We start from the raw sequence: 16,829 nt of genomic DNA, 5'->3' as shown, positions 1-16,829 counted from the left end.
AGCCGAGTGTGAAAACCACTCGTCCAACGAAGAACGATGACCAAAAGTGCTACAAAAGTCCACAGCGAAGTCACAAAGGATTTGAGTGTAGTAGGTTGATTGCCAAGCGCACGACTCTGAAATCTTCCTCAAAACCCGAGAGGCCCGTCCATTGTCCACCACTGCTTAATCACGCTTAATGGGCTATAATTGCGTCTATTCAGAATAACGAGATTATCTAAAAATGCTCCGGGGTTTCATGCACCGTGATTAACTTTCCAACAACGCCAGCTGTCGTGACACACCCAAAATTCGGCTGCATTTGGCCATACCACACCAAGAGCACCGTCTTTCACACTTCTCAGGCGCTGTCTGAGAAATGACAACATGTGCAAATGGACCGCTCCTGAGGCTGTGGTTTCTGGGTGTTCTGTGGTCAACGGGGAAGTAATTTTGTAAATGAGTCTGACGCCTGATTTTCAGTTTTCTATGCAAAATATAATAAATATCTAAATCATCTTCCAGATGTATCCGCATTCTAAAAGCCAGGAACAGCAGGCAGGAAAAAGAGTAGAAGCTGGGTTTTAAAAATATAATAAACTGAAAATATGATAAATGTATGCAGTATTTAAAACAAAAACGTCAAAAAACGGGTATCATATCAAAACCAATGTAATTTACACGCAACGATAGGAACCATAAAAAACAACCTTACACCTACGTAAACTGAAGTGGTGTAGACTTTCGGAATAGAAACGACTTCTTTTCCACTTCAACATCAATATACTGCCTTAAATATTTCTAAAACGATGTATTTTTTTTATTTTTTCAGCGACAATATTCACTTGCTTATTTCGCCTTTCTTTTTAAATGTGTAAACTATGTACAAATCTGATTTAAAATAAAGGCGTCATTTGATTGAAATTGGATTATTCTTAGAGGGCAACGCATTCTTACAGAATTAGAAAAAAAGACAATGAACACTCTAATTCTTAGAGGCCTCTTGAGGGAGCAAGAGCCCGTGCAGGCACAAAGTGAACTGATCAAACAACAAAAATAACCCACATTTCAGAATGCTACCTGTGTTAAACATAATGAGTACGTATGAAAAGGTCTTAAAATGTAAATGAAAATAAATAAATAAATAAAACATGAAAACGGGAAACTTCACAACTAAAGATCCCCAGTTTACAAAAAAGGTCCAAGAGGAGAAACATTTGTAAGATTTTCGAGTCATTAATTGCAGATCAAATTGTGGATCACACTGATAGAAACAACTTGTTAAACCTCCAACACGGTTTCAGACAAAACAGATCCTGCCTATCAAACCTCTTGGAGTTTTTTTCATAACATGCTTCGTATTTACGACAGTAGTAGAGCAATAGACATATTCTACTTAGATTTCCAAAAGACCTTTGACAAAGTTCCACACAAGAAACTAATGACAAAAGTTAGAACTTTAGAAATTGCAAGAGAAATAGCAGACTGGATCTAAGACTAGCTAACTAATAGAAAACAGAGTCGTAATAAATGGTGAAGAATCGGAGTGGGCAGATGTGACAAGCGGAGTTCCTCAGGGTTCTGTCCTTGGCCGGCTCGTGCTTTAAATTTACATTAATGACATTGATGTAGGCTTAATTAGCAGATAGCCACATTTGCAGATGACACCAAACTATAAGTGTAAATGCAGCAAACCCAGATACAGTGGAACGTTTAAAAAATGATCTAAGAAAAATGGGAGACCGGTCAAAAAGGAGGCAAATGCCTTTTAACCTGGATAAATGTAAAGTGTTACAAATAGGTAGTACAAACGGTTCTAGGACAATTGGCAGCCGGACTATTGCCAAGCAGACAATAGACAGTCGGACAACTTCCATGCTTAATTCATCTGTTTCTTACAAAAGATTCATTCCTAATAAGTGCTCCTTTACAAATTACTTGTTTGGATATCTGTAGTTTAAATAAGTTGTCCTAAGCAAAATCCTTGTTTAGAAATCTTAGTTGAGTCAGAATAAGTGTTATTATACAAAATTGCTCGTTTACGTAATATTCTGTTGAGTGGTTTCAAGTAAAATGCGTGTTCGTGAGCCTATGCAATACTTTAGTCTTTCACGGGTTCCATCTATTGTATTTCACACTTCCAGACTCCGGTAGTGAACATTTTTACTTATTTTCTACAGCCCTTAGCAATGGCTTCTACCATTAAAAGTGAGGGTGGCAAAGATATTCTAGTTGATGGTCTGCAGTACATGCAACATAAAATTGGATATAATAGTGACAAATCTGCGATTTACTGGGAGTGTTCAAAGATCAAGTAAAGCACGAGTACACACACACAATCAAAAGCCGGAAACTACGAGTTGATAAAAACTGTCAACGAACACATCATGAAGCATCGAAAAGTACATTTAATGCCAAAAGTGCTGTTGTAAAGCTAAAAGATGTTGCCCCGAATAATTCATCTACAAGATCATCAGCTGCTATAGCTGTTTATCGCCGTTGGACAGTTGCACGCGAGCTGAAGTATAAGTGGAAATATTCGTCGATGGAGGCAGCAAACGTTCCAGTGCTCCTGCAATCCCTGGAAAGGGCAGCAGGGTTCTGCATCCTGAGAAAATCTCAACTTCTTTCATCATGAGAAAAGTTTCTGCAGTGTGATTCAGAAGCTGAAGACCACAATCGCATTCTGATACTTGCTGCCGAATTAGGGTTTGAACATTTAAGGAGGTACAGAAACTGGGTCGTTGATGGAACCTTTAAGGTGTCACCAGCAATTTTTGATCAGCTTTTTCACCATCCATGTCCAAGTAGATAAGGGTAGTTTTCCTCGTATATTTGCCCTTCTTCCAAACAAACCAGCGGAAACTTGTAAAACGTTTCACAAAAAAATCTAAGACTTCCTGCAACAAAATCCAACAAACATATTGAGTGACTTTGAAAAAGGATCATTGAACGCAATGCAATGTACTTTTCCTGTCATTGATGCGAGTGGATGCTTCTCCCGCTTCTGCTAGAAAATTGTTGGTTTGGGGTTTAAGGTTCGATACCGATAATGATAATGAATTTTGTCTTAAGATACGTTGTTTCTCTGCCCTTGCCTTTGTACCAGTTTCTCTATTTTGAGGTAAATTACAACGGAGTCATGAGAGGAAGAGGCGGAAATCGCAGAAGAGCTACTCCATTGTTTCCAATTTCCATTTGGAATATGAATCTAAGAACTCAAAGGTCTGTGCCTCGAACAATCTAGAAGGATTTCACAGTGTGCTATCAAGTAATGCTGAACACCCTCACCCTAACATTCGGAAACTCATAGATCGTCTTATAAAGGAGGAATTTTTATCCCAAACAAAAGTACTTCAAACAAAAAGAGACGAGAGATCTACTTCCACTAAGTATAAGAACATAAACAATCGTTTAGAGCAGATAGTCACACGCTATAATCCTGAAGATAAAATTAACTTTCTACGTTCCATTGCTTATAACACATATTTCCTGAAGTTGTACATGTTTTATTACCAATATATATTTTTTGGAATTAAATGTAATTTTTTTGTAATATTCGCTTCTTTACATCAACTGTGATATCTTTTCTTTACCTTTTTTTCTTCATTTTATGTATTAGTTTTCGAACTAATAACTAAATCATAATTAAAATATAAGTAAAACGTAATCCTGAAAGACACAGCCAGAAAACAATTCCACATACCGTAACAATAATTTAATTATTTCCTTCATTTTATCTAATATATTTTCGAACCGATGGCAATTGTTCGGGTGACAAATGTCAGCCTGGCAATTGCCCATACTGGCAGTTTTCCGCATGCAAGTTGTCCGGATGGAAATTGTCCGCCTGGGAATTATCCGCATAGGTCACACATCCCTCTTGCCAACTAGTTAGTTAGTTAGTTTATTGACAAAACTTTCAATATATTATGTACTAACATAAATTTATACAAAAGTACATTATTTTAGTTACAAAAATCATTGAGAACATAACATAGTTTTACACATACATATGTACACACATACATATATATTTTGTCCAAAACAAAACATCAAACCTACAAATGGTAGGTGAACACTTCACTGATATAATCCCAGTACATCATGAATATACCTACATAAATCAACAACTAAATCAGGCTCCACATCCATCAAATTAGCCACACTTGTAAAGTCCAACCTATTAAATCTTGTCCAGCAATCGTCAGATAAGGGACAATAAATAATTACATGGCTTTCTGATTGTACACTACTATTATCATACTGGCAAGTTCTTGCATAGGTCGGGATTCTGCTCCATCTGCCTGTCTCCACCTTCAGATTATGAGACATCAGGCGCAAACGTGTGAATGACACTCGGCAGAAATCTGGGACATACTGGGTAGCAGAATAAACCATATGTACACTCAGGGAAGGGTTTAACTCAGCTACATAAATTTATGTATTGAATTTTGTGGCATTCTCATCTCTCTCGCGTACTTCATGTGCAAACAAAACTAGATGCTGTTTGGGAATGACATAAATAGTGTAGAACAAGAAGGGGAACTTGGAGTCATTATTACCAAGGACTTAAAATCCACAAAGCTATGCTAAAAGCTGAAAAGTAGGCACAGAAACTAGTGGGTTGTGCCTAGTGGGATACATAAAGAGGCAGTTCAAATACGGAAACAAGGAAACTCTGCTTCAGCTCTACACATCAATAGTTAGACCACATCTTGAATATACAATAGAAGTTTGGTCACCAACACTAAGAAAGGACACAAATAGGTTAGAAGGGGTACAAGCAAGAGCCACACAGGTAAATCCATCCCTCAGGCAAATAGTTTACCAAAGACGACTAGAGCTCCACGACGATTGCAAGGACAACTAATAGACATTTAAAATACTGAAGGGCATAAGAAAAGAAGACAGCAACCTCTTCTCATTAAACGAAAACCAGACAAGAAATAATGGAAGGAAACTAGAACTGAAGAGATACAACACATCTCATTGCGGGAACTTCTTCACATACAAGATATGTGACACATGGAATAAACAGCCACCAGAAGTTGTAAACAGCAACAGTGTAGAGGAGTTCAAAAGAAAGCTAGACAAAATCATTAGAACACTGCGAATGAATTTTAAAACCTGTTCCTAAAGATAAGTGAGCACGTGATGTCTCCTCAGGATGAACTAATAAATCTTTGCGACATCCTAATCCTAGTAACTCCTTGTGTATATGACAAATTATTTTGGGAACCGTACCATAAACTTCCGTAGTAAAATTACACGGCATTTTCGTAATTTCACTTTCCTACTTCTTTCGTGAGCATTTGTCATTTACTGGAAACGGAAGCACCGAACAAATATGAATATAAGTGTCAAGTCTTACCATAAAATCAAGGAAGTATTCAATTAATACCTTCCTGCAACGTCTCACCCGATGCTTGAAACGAGGAAAAATCTTGCAAAAAATGAAAGACAAATAATGAAATCGAGGCTCTTTATGATTTTCTAGACAAGATAATGTGATAATTTAGATCCTTTTCATGCAAGCAAAACGATGTCAATCGCCTTCAATTCCGGCTTAATCTCTCTCTCTCTCTCTCTCTCTCTCTCTCTCTCTCTCTCTCTCTCTCTCTCTCTGTCACGAACCCTTCGTAAAACGCCTGTCAAATTATAACAAATGTTCCTCATCCTCAGAAAGTCTTTTGCTTGCAACTTTCCCGTTAACCTGGGTCGCCGAAGCGTCGAAACCTGTGCTTGCCAGATCATTGGTCTCGGGAGGTTAAATGGACGAATTTATCCGTTTTCACAACCGCAGCAGCTCTGAGAAATGGCAGGCATTTTTCACGGAAAATGACGCAAAACGATTCATTCTGGAAATTGCCGCTGGGGGATCTTCTCGGATGAATGAGTTCTGGCTCACTGGAAAAAAAAAAAAAAAAAAAAAAAACACACATTTTGGTTACCGTTACTACTGCACGCTGAATTTATCACAAGACTTCTCCGTATTTGCGTGTCAACCCCTTTTCTTCGCTTTTGCGTGTTGAAATGATCAGAATACCTTCGGACGTAGTATGTGAATTAGACCATTTTTTTTTCTGCGGTGTGGCGAATGAGCACAAATACCTTCCGGTTATTCAGGGATCCAGAAATTAGTCTTCATACTTCTGTCTCGAATATATAATTATTTTTGGAGGTTGGAGAAAAGACAAGCAGTGAAATTTAAAAAAAAAAATCTTTTTCACTGAGGGATATTCTTATGTCTCAAATATAGCTGTAGAACTTACAACAGTTGAGAATTTAACTATTTATCAGTTACCCGGGGGCGGTATTTGTTCGAAAAAATTTTCTGAAAGCCGGTTACCTTTCCGATAAATACTAAAAAAAAAATATTCTTTTTTCTAAAAGGAAGTGACTTCCAACACTCAATTCCACAGCAGCCATTGTTCTGTACAAAAAACTATCCAAAATGAATAGGAAACTCCGTATAAATTCAATATACCACAACACCAGTCATTTCCCTTAAGCACAGTTCACTACTTCATTTCATCTTGTTCTCTCCTTTTGGGTAATTCACCAATTATATTAATTCACAGAGCTTTCTTTTCCGTAGGAAGATTACCAACTGACAACAGTTCCCGTGACCTCTAATGTCTCATGTTATGTCGACCTAAAATGTCTTCCGATGTTAGGTTTCGGTACCTACCAGGTTGTTCACAGCTATTAGTTTAGATCCCAAATTCGCAGGCGTCTTGGGTGAGGTCAGCTGATAAAAAAAAAAAAAAAAAAGCCTCGTCCCTGTCACGATTCATGTCCTACGCTGACACCACGACACAACTGCTGCTTCCATCTTATAACTTTATTCCTCACTGACTGAGGAGTGTCCCAGGATGAAAGCTCTCTTAATTTACATTCTTCTTAGTCACGAAGATAAAATATGATGATGTAGCCCACTATAATGAACTGAAGACTAACCATTTCCAATTAAAAAGTTAACCTAACTTGTGTAGTCTCAAGGTCATTCAGCAACTTAAGATTTCATCATTCTAACAATATTTTTGCAGCTATGATTATGAATTAGAAGAAGAGAGACATCCTCGCGCAATTTCGCAAGTAATAAAAAGCTTTTGAAAATAGAAATGACGGACGTGTAGACATTTTCGGTCACTTGTAGAAAAACCTTACTTTCGTCTTCTTATCTTGGCTCATAATGGTCAAAGAGATTGGATGCACTACTGTGCGAAAAATTCCTATTTTCGGTCTCTTGATTTCTTTTGAATAATTTGAGACGTCTAACGACAGACAGGTCATAAAGGGTGGAAACTTAAGGTTAAAACATTACATAGCTTTGGGAACAAAGCAGTCTCACACTGGTATTCGAAAATATAGTTAAACAGTCTAACAATGGTGTTCGAAAATATAGTTAACTGACAAAAACAAAATTTTTTATAAATGCATATCCTTGTCGTAAGGAGTGCTCCCTTCTTTCCCTTATAAAATAGGACTTACAGCAAAAGACGCTCTAATTTTCCAGGTTATATTTTTAGTTAAAGGGGATTTTATTTATTTATTCAAATTTTTTTTGCCAGGTTAATTACATATCTTAAAGGACAAATATTATAAGCCATTTATAGCTTACAAAACATTGATGAGTACTCTATTATAAAAGGTTAATAACGCATGGCTCCTACATTAAAAAGTTAAATCTAAATTTATTCCGGTATAGGAATAACATCGTGGCTAATAATATCACGACAAGCTTAAAAACACGGATCATATTCTGCTTTCTTCTAAGTTTAAAAGGGAACCAAAATTCTTTTGTAAGTTAAGGAGCCGTCATTGTTTGTTTGTTTGTATGGTGTTTTTACGTTACATGGAACCAGTATGGTTATTCAGCAACGGTACCAACGGCTTTACGTGACTTCCTAACCACGTCGAGAGTGAACTTCTATCACCAGAAATACACATCTCTAACCCCCCACAGTCGAATGCCAGAGAATCGAACTCGCGGCCACCGAGGTGGCAAGCAAAGACCATACCAACCACGCCACTGAGGCGCTAAGGGGCCGTCATGACCTCCAGGAAAAGACGTTTCGAGTTTAACAACGGCCGGAAAATAATAATCCTCAGCAGCGTCTCGAGCAATGCTTAGACAAAATAAAGCGTGGAGAGTTAATCTCCGTAAAGCGTCTTTCGAATTGAAAAATGGCGATGATCCTTTCAAGTTGTGCTTAGTTACAGCCAACGTGATCTCATCAATGCATCCTGTTGTCTAGTAGTCGCTCTCTGATCCTTTCTACCATTAGCGATTAACCCCAACTACGATTCAACGTCTTCTCTCATTCTTCCATTTCCTAACATCGGCGTTTCCCCCTAATTCATCTCTTCCAGCATTTCCTGGTATCAGGTTCACCCCCCCCAGATACGGTTCGACAATTACTTTTTTATTTTTTTTTTTTTTTTCTTTTTATCTCGCCTTCATTTTCGCCGATTTACCTCTCCCTTCCATTTATCATTCTGCTTCCCTCCCACGCCAACCGCTCCTTCAAGGTGTACTCTCTCTCCCCTTGACATCGAGTGTGACCTTCCAACTCCTCCGACCCTCTGGCGCTCGGGACACAAAGCTTGGTGAGGGCAATCTGTTTCATTTGATCTCTTGATTCGGAGTCTTTTTGTATATGCTAATGTTCACACGTCACTCCTAGCGTGAAGATCGTTTCCCGGGATGAAGAGCTAAATTCGCACAGCAAAGCAAGTTCTCAGGGAACAGGTTTATTTGGCTTTTTTGGTTTTCACGGCAGAAGTTCAAGCAACGTTCCAGGGACAAGAAGAAAACAAGTAAAACATGGTCCGAGGTTTCTTCAGCGCAAAAGAGTTTTTTTGTATGAGCCGCGGCCAATGAAGTTTTCAGCCACTCCCCGGTGGTGGCCTGTTCTATAGAGTTGCCAGATATACGATCATGATTAAATTTAGACACTAAACAAAAATCAAAACTACTGAGGCTAGAGGGCTGCAATTTGGTATGTTTAATGGTAGTAGGGTGGATGATCAACATGCCAATTTGTAGCCCTCCAGTCTCTGTATCTTTTAAGATGTGAACGAGAAGAGCAAAAGTGCCGAAGGGAAAACAAAGCCATCGCAATAGTTTTCTTTTGCAGAAAACTGACTGGTCTGTGAGGTGGAAACCCCAACCGACGGCCCATTTAGGTTCCGTGGAGGCAATAACTTTAATTTTGCGACGCCATTATGTTATTTGGTGGGTTTTAAGAAGCATAATTTTTATAGTAATGGCCACTGTGGTGTTTGAAGACGACATGTGCGGTATTTTCTCCTCTCCTCTCTGAACCTCCCTTCGCCTCACAATCGCTGGATATCCATATAAATTGGTCTTCACATAGGTTGTTCCCCCAAAGCGATATTGTAGGTAATGACCACCGGGACCAGATTTACAAACTTTTTTACATGACGCAATTCACTTAATTTGACACCATCAGGGTGATTTGTTCTTTCCTTTATATATTTCAGCGTGGTTATTGCATCCGTTATCAGCTTGAGGATGCAGACGACGAGGAAAGCTGATAAATGTCAACCCGAACACAATACCCACCGGATACTCCGGCGTTACCCCCAAGAGAGGAGGGACGTAAGCACAGGGAATGCACAGCCCTCCTCCTTCCAGAGGGTGTCACATAAACACAAACAAACGCAAACCACATCACTGCAGCGATATTCTATTTGGGGGTCCTAAATCACTCGGCAGGAAATGCTCACATGTTGAGGAGGATCTCTTGATGGGCTGTTGTTCAGCGAATGTGTCAGTGCAGAAATCTTTTTAATTTTATTGAGGAGTTTCATTGAGCGTGCTGGGTCTGATTCATACAAGCATTTTCTCCTCACTTCCATGCAAAGGGAAACAAAGGTTTGCGAGTACTGATATTCAGCAGAAATGACACCGACGTGAAACTCTCAGAGCAATAATTATTTATGGAACTATTTATGGATGTTCTTGTCGCCTGTCGACCAAACATTGACGGATTACATTAAATGCCCAGGCTGTATAAAGGTGTCAAGGTCAGCTGACATCTAAAATGACCAACTGAAAGCCATAAAAGGAAGAAAACCATCAGCATGTCCTTACCAGTCAGGAAAATGGCTCTTAATACAACATCTTTCTACACCCACAGTTGCCCACTATATTCCTGTAATGAGAGAGGAAATGTGTTTCAAATATTTATATGACGACAATATAGTTTTACTGAATATTCAGAATTACAATAATTATGTGTTTTGAAATACTGACAGGTCTACTAACAATGTTCTACAAGAAATGCTTGTATCATTTAGAAATTATTGTTTGTTTGTTTGTATGGTGCTTTTACGTTGCATGGAACCAGTGGTTATTCAGCAACGGGACCAACGGCTTTACGTGACTTCCGAATCACGTCGAGAGTGAACTTCTATCACCAGAAATACACATCTCTCGCTCCTCAATGGAATGGCCGAGAATCGAACCCGCGACCACCGAGGTGGGACGCCAACACCATACCAACCACGCCACTGAGGCGCTTTTTTGGAAGTTATTGATAGCATGTATGAAAGAACACTTTAATAACAGATTAATGAGGTCAGATTGCTGTTAATAATGCTAAAATCCTAGCTGTGGTAAGTCTAAAAGCCAACAGAATTTTGGCAAAGAATTAATTCCATGAGGGTTTGTCATTTCAAAGCCATGAGTCCGAAGGGTGCAACCGGCAAAGCCGAAATATAGCTCAAGTGGCTATAAAAGTTCTGCAGGATATAAAACTGGACATAAAACTTGACGTCACGCTTATCGATAAATGGTTCAAGTACGAGTTGTAACTGCAAGACAGCAAGCAATTTCGTAGGCAAAAAATGACTAAAAATACAGCCTTTCGCGGGAAAGGGAACGCACTAAGATAAGAAAAATATCATTAGGAAATGTTAGAGGATCATAAATGAAAGAGGGAACTCAATAAAATTTTAATAAATAGAGAAGTGCAAGAAAGAGTTAGATTAACGCTGTAAAGATACAACTACGAAGCTGACGGCCAAGGATCATATGTTGAAAGTGTCTCGACTTACATGACAACTTACGGCCTCATCAATTTCCTTCAATCCAAATTGGAAGGAAAAGTCCCGGAAAGTAATACGACCGTTTTTGTTCTACAAACACGATTTACGTCACGGCGACGATGGCTGAGATCAAGTGTTCGGAAACAGTTGTGGAAGAACAGGGCTGCAATAACGATGATGTTTTTGAAAATATTCTTTATTCTATCCTTAATTCTACTAAGCCGTCAAACTATTACTGTGCCAGCACAACTTTTCCAAGGGTATGAAAAACTTCCGACAGGATGATTAGCTCGAGTGTGAGCTCGATAGGATACTTGGATTAAACTCTTTCTTTAGATGTTTATGATCACTTTCTGAAATCTATTTATGCTATTCTGGTATAAACTAATAATTACTTTACCCTAGCTTGCAACAGATAGAAGGGTATTTAATAATGCAAACGGCTAAGGGCCATTCATCAAGGTGAAAGTTACAGGAGCGCGCCCGTGCGCGTATACCACACACAAACACACACACACGCACATCAGTATACAAGTGATGTTTAAATGTAAAGCACCTGTTTCCAGCGATTATACGACGCAGATACCTACTTACCTACCTACATACATACATACACACACATATATATACATACATCACATATATATATATATACATATATGGTAAAAACGCTGGTCAAAAGTGGCGGTTAAATGAAAAGCACCACCAATTTAATCATGACCGCTTTCTTGTTTTACTCAAGCATCTTAGGAGATACATAACATTACGCATGAAACTTTCAAGACATATGGCTTGGGGGGAAACACTGAGAAAAAAAAATCGCAACTACACGGAATGTTTACGAAAAGGGCAACAGTTCGATTTTCGTTCGTGTTCGAGAAAACAAATCTTATCAACTGAACAAGACCTAAAAATGTACGTACTCAAATATATCAGAACAAAATATCATTGACTAAAGTTTACAAATAAAGTCATGATAGGAAAAACAATACCAGCTAAGAAGGGTATAAGCAAGAACACCTATAAAAGAAAGATGTCTTTGTATAGATTTTAAGCCATCAAATTTACTTATGCCAGTCGGTTTCCTATGAACAAAGGTTACATGGTCTAGACGTCACGTGGTTCTACAAACACAAGGTTTGTAGGAATGACGTCTGTTCTTCAAATTATATCAACAGGAGATAAATCAACTTGTCTAGAACACTTGTTTAGTATTTTCGAGGAAGGACTGCTCTTCTACTTTTGTTTAACATCAATTCCTACGCCTTTGTTGGCTTATTTTTGTTGTCTATTGTTCCAAAGCAAATATAGTGCACCTCTTCCACTATGTACTAGACTTTTGGCTGTCTGAATATCAACAAAACTAGTCATTATACTTTGTATTTGGATGCTTCCTTGATATCCGTCTATCTATATGTCTTTTAATCAATAATATATATATATATATATATATATATATCTATATAACATAGTTGTATATATATAAGTACACACACACACATGTACACACACACACACACAACACACACACACACCACACACACACATATAATATATGTATTTATAATATATATATATATATATATATATATATATATATTATATATATATATAGATGAGCTACAAATGTCCTTTAATATCTAATTCGCCCATACCTCGGAATTAATATATTTTCATATATGTTTAACCGAAGGGGAATTTATTCAGCGATAATAGAATTGCCGGCCGACGGGCACGAACCATCGCCATCTTCAATTCCAGGACTGGCAGTGAAGCCACTTGCGGTGGCGGGGTTGGCTAAGGCTTCACTGCCAGTCCTGGAATTGAAGATGTCGATGTTCGTGCCGCGGCCGGCAATTCTCAATATCGCTGAGTAAATTCCCCTTCGGTTAAACTATATAAAATATATATTAATTCCGAGGTAGAGCGAATTTAGATATAAAAGGACATTTGTAGCTCGATATATGTATATGAATCACGGTAATGTGATATATACATTATATCTATATATATATATATATATATATATATATATATTATATATATTCCCCGATGTGAACGCGATAATCTGATTTATCACTACATGTCATGGTTGATCGTCTCTTTAATTTGGGTATAGCAATCATTACAACGAAATCAATATTTACTGAAGAAGGCTATCTAACGACTGGTTCACTTTTTCAAAAAATAGAAATGGAAATTTCAGCATTAAAATAAATGAAAACATTGACAACTTCAGAGCTTAAGAACCAGCCGACTTGCAACCATAGCTGCGGAGAGAGAGAGAGAGAGAGAGAGAGAGAGAGAGAGAGAGAGAGAGAGAGAATCCTTTCAAGACGACGGCTATCGCTCCAACGCAACTGAACCCAGTCACCCCCCCCCCCCCCCCCCCAGCCGATGTAGTATTCCCGGGGGCCTTAGGAAACCAAGTGCGTTTGAGTAAGCTTTTATGGCCTTCTAATTGCATGTACTACGTTATTATGATCTCAGGATAACACCTGATTAGTTGATTGCTCTGCACTAACTACAGCCCCGGGAGCACTTACACCTCCCGGAAACTTGATAAGACACCAATTCGACAGTTAATACCATCAAAGTGGCGGTTGCTCCGGGCGGTAAATCCAATAAAACTGCAGAAAACAAATAATATTCTCATCCTAAACTGAGAGTACAAAAGCCTTATCGCCACCGTAATAAGGACATTCAAAGGCAACGTTTGGAAGCATCGTTGTGGAAAGCATAATGCAAGGCTACGCAAGCAAGCAAAACCCCGCTTCCCTTTCGGCGTTATTCCAGTCATGATGCTCTGCCTTCCATAGTCATTTATATATTTATTATTATTTACTCATTTTCTAGGACTTCCTCGATGCAACGACGCAGGGTAGGCGGGTGATTTAGCCACCAAGGTCTAGAGAGTATATATTCTCTAGACCTTGTTAGTTCCTTGTTGGACTAGTGGTTTTCGCGCTCGGCTGCTAATCCGGTGGTCCGAAGTTCGATTCTCGGCTCGGCCAACGCGGAATCCGAGGAATTTATTTCTGGTGATAGAATTCATTTCTCGATATAATGTGGTTCGGATCCCACAATAAGCTGTAGTTCCCGTTGCTAGGTGACCAATTGGTTCATAGACACGTGAAAATATCTAATCCTTCGGGCCAGCCCTAGGATAGCTGTTAATCACCTCAGTGGTCTGGTAAAACTAAGATATTCTTAACTCTTACTCCTTTTTCTAGGACTTCCTCGCGATGCAACGACGCAGGGTACACGGGTGATTTAACGACCAAGGTCTAGAGAGTATATTCTCTAGACCTTGTTAACGACAACCAGCGGAAACTATACGTGATGTAGAGATGCGCGGAGTAGAAAAATCATAGGTAAAAACTAAAACTACTCGCTCTGGGAGATTGATACCTTTGTCTCTTTTTAACTATTTACGCCTCTCTTAAAATTTCAATTTAATGGCATAATGTGTTACCATACATGTTTAACGTTCAGAACGCGTACTAATCGGAGTTTCATGTTAAGTGCTCAAAGTTGAGTATGAGTATATCTTAGTTTTACCATACCGATAAGCTGATTAACAGATCTCCTATAGGGCTGGCCCGAAGGATTAGATATTTCCACGTGGCTAGGAACCCATTGGTCACCTAGCAACGGGACCTACAGCTTATTGTGGGACCCAAACCACATTGTATCGGGAAATGAATTTCCATCACCAGAAATAAATTCCTTTGATTCCTGGTAGTGGCCTGTCCTATAGAATTTCCAGACGCACGACTATGGCTAACTTCAACTTTAGGCAAAATAAAAACTACTGAGGTTAGAAGGCTGCAATTTGGTATGTTTAATGAGTGGAGGGTGGATGATCAACGTACCAATTTGCAGCCTTCTAGCCTTAGTAGATTCTAAGTTCTGAGGGCGGACAGAAAACTTGCGGACGGACAGACAAAGCCTGTACAATATTTTTCTGTTACAGAAAAAGAGGGGATTGGGCACAGGATAAAAACATTACGAGCAAGTTCGAATAGCGAGACGCTACAATTACTTCTGAGTCACTGGTGAGATAGAAAATAACAGGGTTGTCAAAATACACTTGTGGACGAGTTAGATCTGCTAATCATGCATCCGGATGAACCTCATGACTCCGTGTGGTGTATTGAGTAGTAATCAGTACAAGAGTGTTCTTGATTTCCAATACACGTGTAACAGTTTTAACGCTCCTAGTTTTAAGGGACTGGTGTCAAATATGGACGAAATTTATTTTTTTTTATAAAAAAACTATCTTAAAGCAAATAAAAAAAAGATCTCTTTAAAATACTCAATTATTTCTCTAGATGTTGACGCATACTAAAATACCTTTTTCTTATTTTATTTTTTTTTAAACTGTAGATTTTGCCTTCAGCAGTTAGGAGCACAATCTAGGTGGAGATAGTGTCTTTCAAACAAAAATTTAAGTTAAGTTATATGCGTTCTTGTAACCAAAGTCAATATTTGAGCAGCTGTTCCTTAATGATTAACTGTGAAGTAAATTGACTGAATGCCCTTATATCAAATAAAATCAAACCTCCTTGACCATCAACACTCTGGCTGTTCATTATATTTCAAATCTGTATTTGCAGAGATGACATAAGTCTATGCGCCAATTTTAAAAATAGATTTGTCATCTCTGAAAAGACCATTCGACTTTTTCCTAACGACTGAGCATACACCGAATTGTTTGGAATATTACTGCCCTATATGATAAATGGCATATTTTTTCTGTCCATTATCGTGTCAACAATCTACCTCCACTTTTTGGAAATATTTCTCTAATCCGCTTTGTACCTTTTCTAACTGTTTCGTATATTCAGTTCTTAAGTACTTTTCACAGCTAAAAAAGAATCCGATCAGCTGTCTAAAATTCGGGTTTTCCTTTTCACCACCAAGAGCGAGAACCCTTCATCCACTCTAAGCCAACATGTCAACATCAACAAAACCCATGTTTTGCTTTTCATGCTAGATTGGTCAGCAGTCCAAGAAGTGGTCAGTTCCAAGATCGCTTCTTTGGTTTTTCTCTTGCAACAAAACCGCCAGTGCCTTTGCATATACAAAGTCCGCAGTCCTCCTTCGATCTTTCTTTAAGTTCTAAGTTCACCTTCAGTGTACGAATGATCTGCGTCAGTCAGTTGCAGACGCCGTAAAATTAAATTAATCTAAATAAATTATGCTGTCAGCAGTCAATGTTATTCCACAGAGCTAGAAAATATCACACGATCAAGTCTAAAACACTTGATGTTCGTTTCAATTGAAGGCGACCAGCTTTTTTCCACTGCCTGACGTCATTGAAGTTATGTGTAGCGTGCGTGGATCTGTCACAACACCTGCTTTCGACAGCAACAGTTCATATCTTGACGTAGATTATGGGTGATATACAACTGCGGAAAGTGTTGTAATAATCGTTCAGCGAATTATAGTTTACGATCTCGGCTCTGTAACCACTTATGCCTGACGGTGATTCACTTCGGATTTCCTGCTTGTTATTGTATATAAAACATATGCATATATATACATATACACTACACACAAACACACACACATATATATATACACATATATATTATATATAAATTCATATATATCTATATATATATAATATATATATATATATATATATATGCATTAAGCTACAAAAACTAAAACACAAAGAAAAATTCAAAAAATTCCCCTTTGGTTAACATATATGAAAATACCTTAACTCCGAGGTAGAGCGAATTAGATATTAAAGGACA

At 38.3% G+C, this 16,829-nt stretch overlaps 1 protein-coding gene across 1 annotated transcript in view; it reads right to left on the bottom strand.

Annotated features, from left to right (window-relative positions):
• The window catches only part of LOC135219087 (hydroxyacyl-coenzyme A dehydrogenase, mitochondrial-like), a 225,038-nt gene extending 214,895 nt beyond the window's left edge, over positions 1 to 10,143 (bottom strand). The window contains exon 1 of the mRNA XM_064255646.1: positions 10,106 to 10,143. The gene's annotated coding sequence lies outside the window, so the exon portion shown is untranslated. The remainder of the gene's footprint in view (positions 1 to 10,105) is intronic.
• Positions 10,144 to 16,829: the final 6,686 nt, after the last annotated feature.

The sequence above is a fragment of the Macrobrachium nipponense genome, chromosome 11 (genome assembly GCF_015104395.2).
Source record: "Macrobrachium nipponense isolate FS-2020 chromosome 11, ASM1510439v2, whole genome shotgun sequence".
Lineage (NCBI taxonomy): Eukaryota > Metazoa > Arthropoda > Malacostraca > Decapoda > Palaemonidae > Macrobrachium > Macrobrachium nipponense.
The sequence above is the reverse complement of the archived record's forward strand: the minus strand, read 5'-3'. Positions and strand labels throughout refer to the sequence as shown.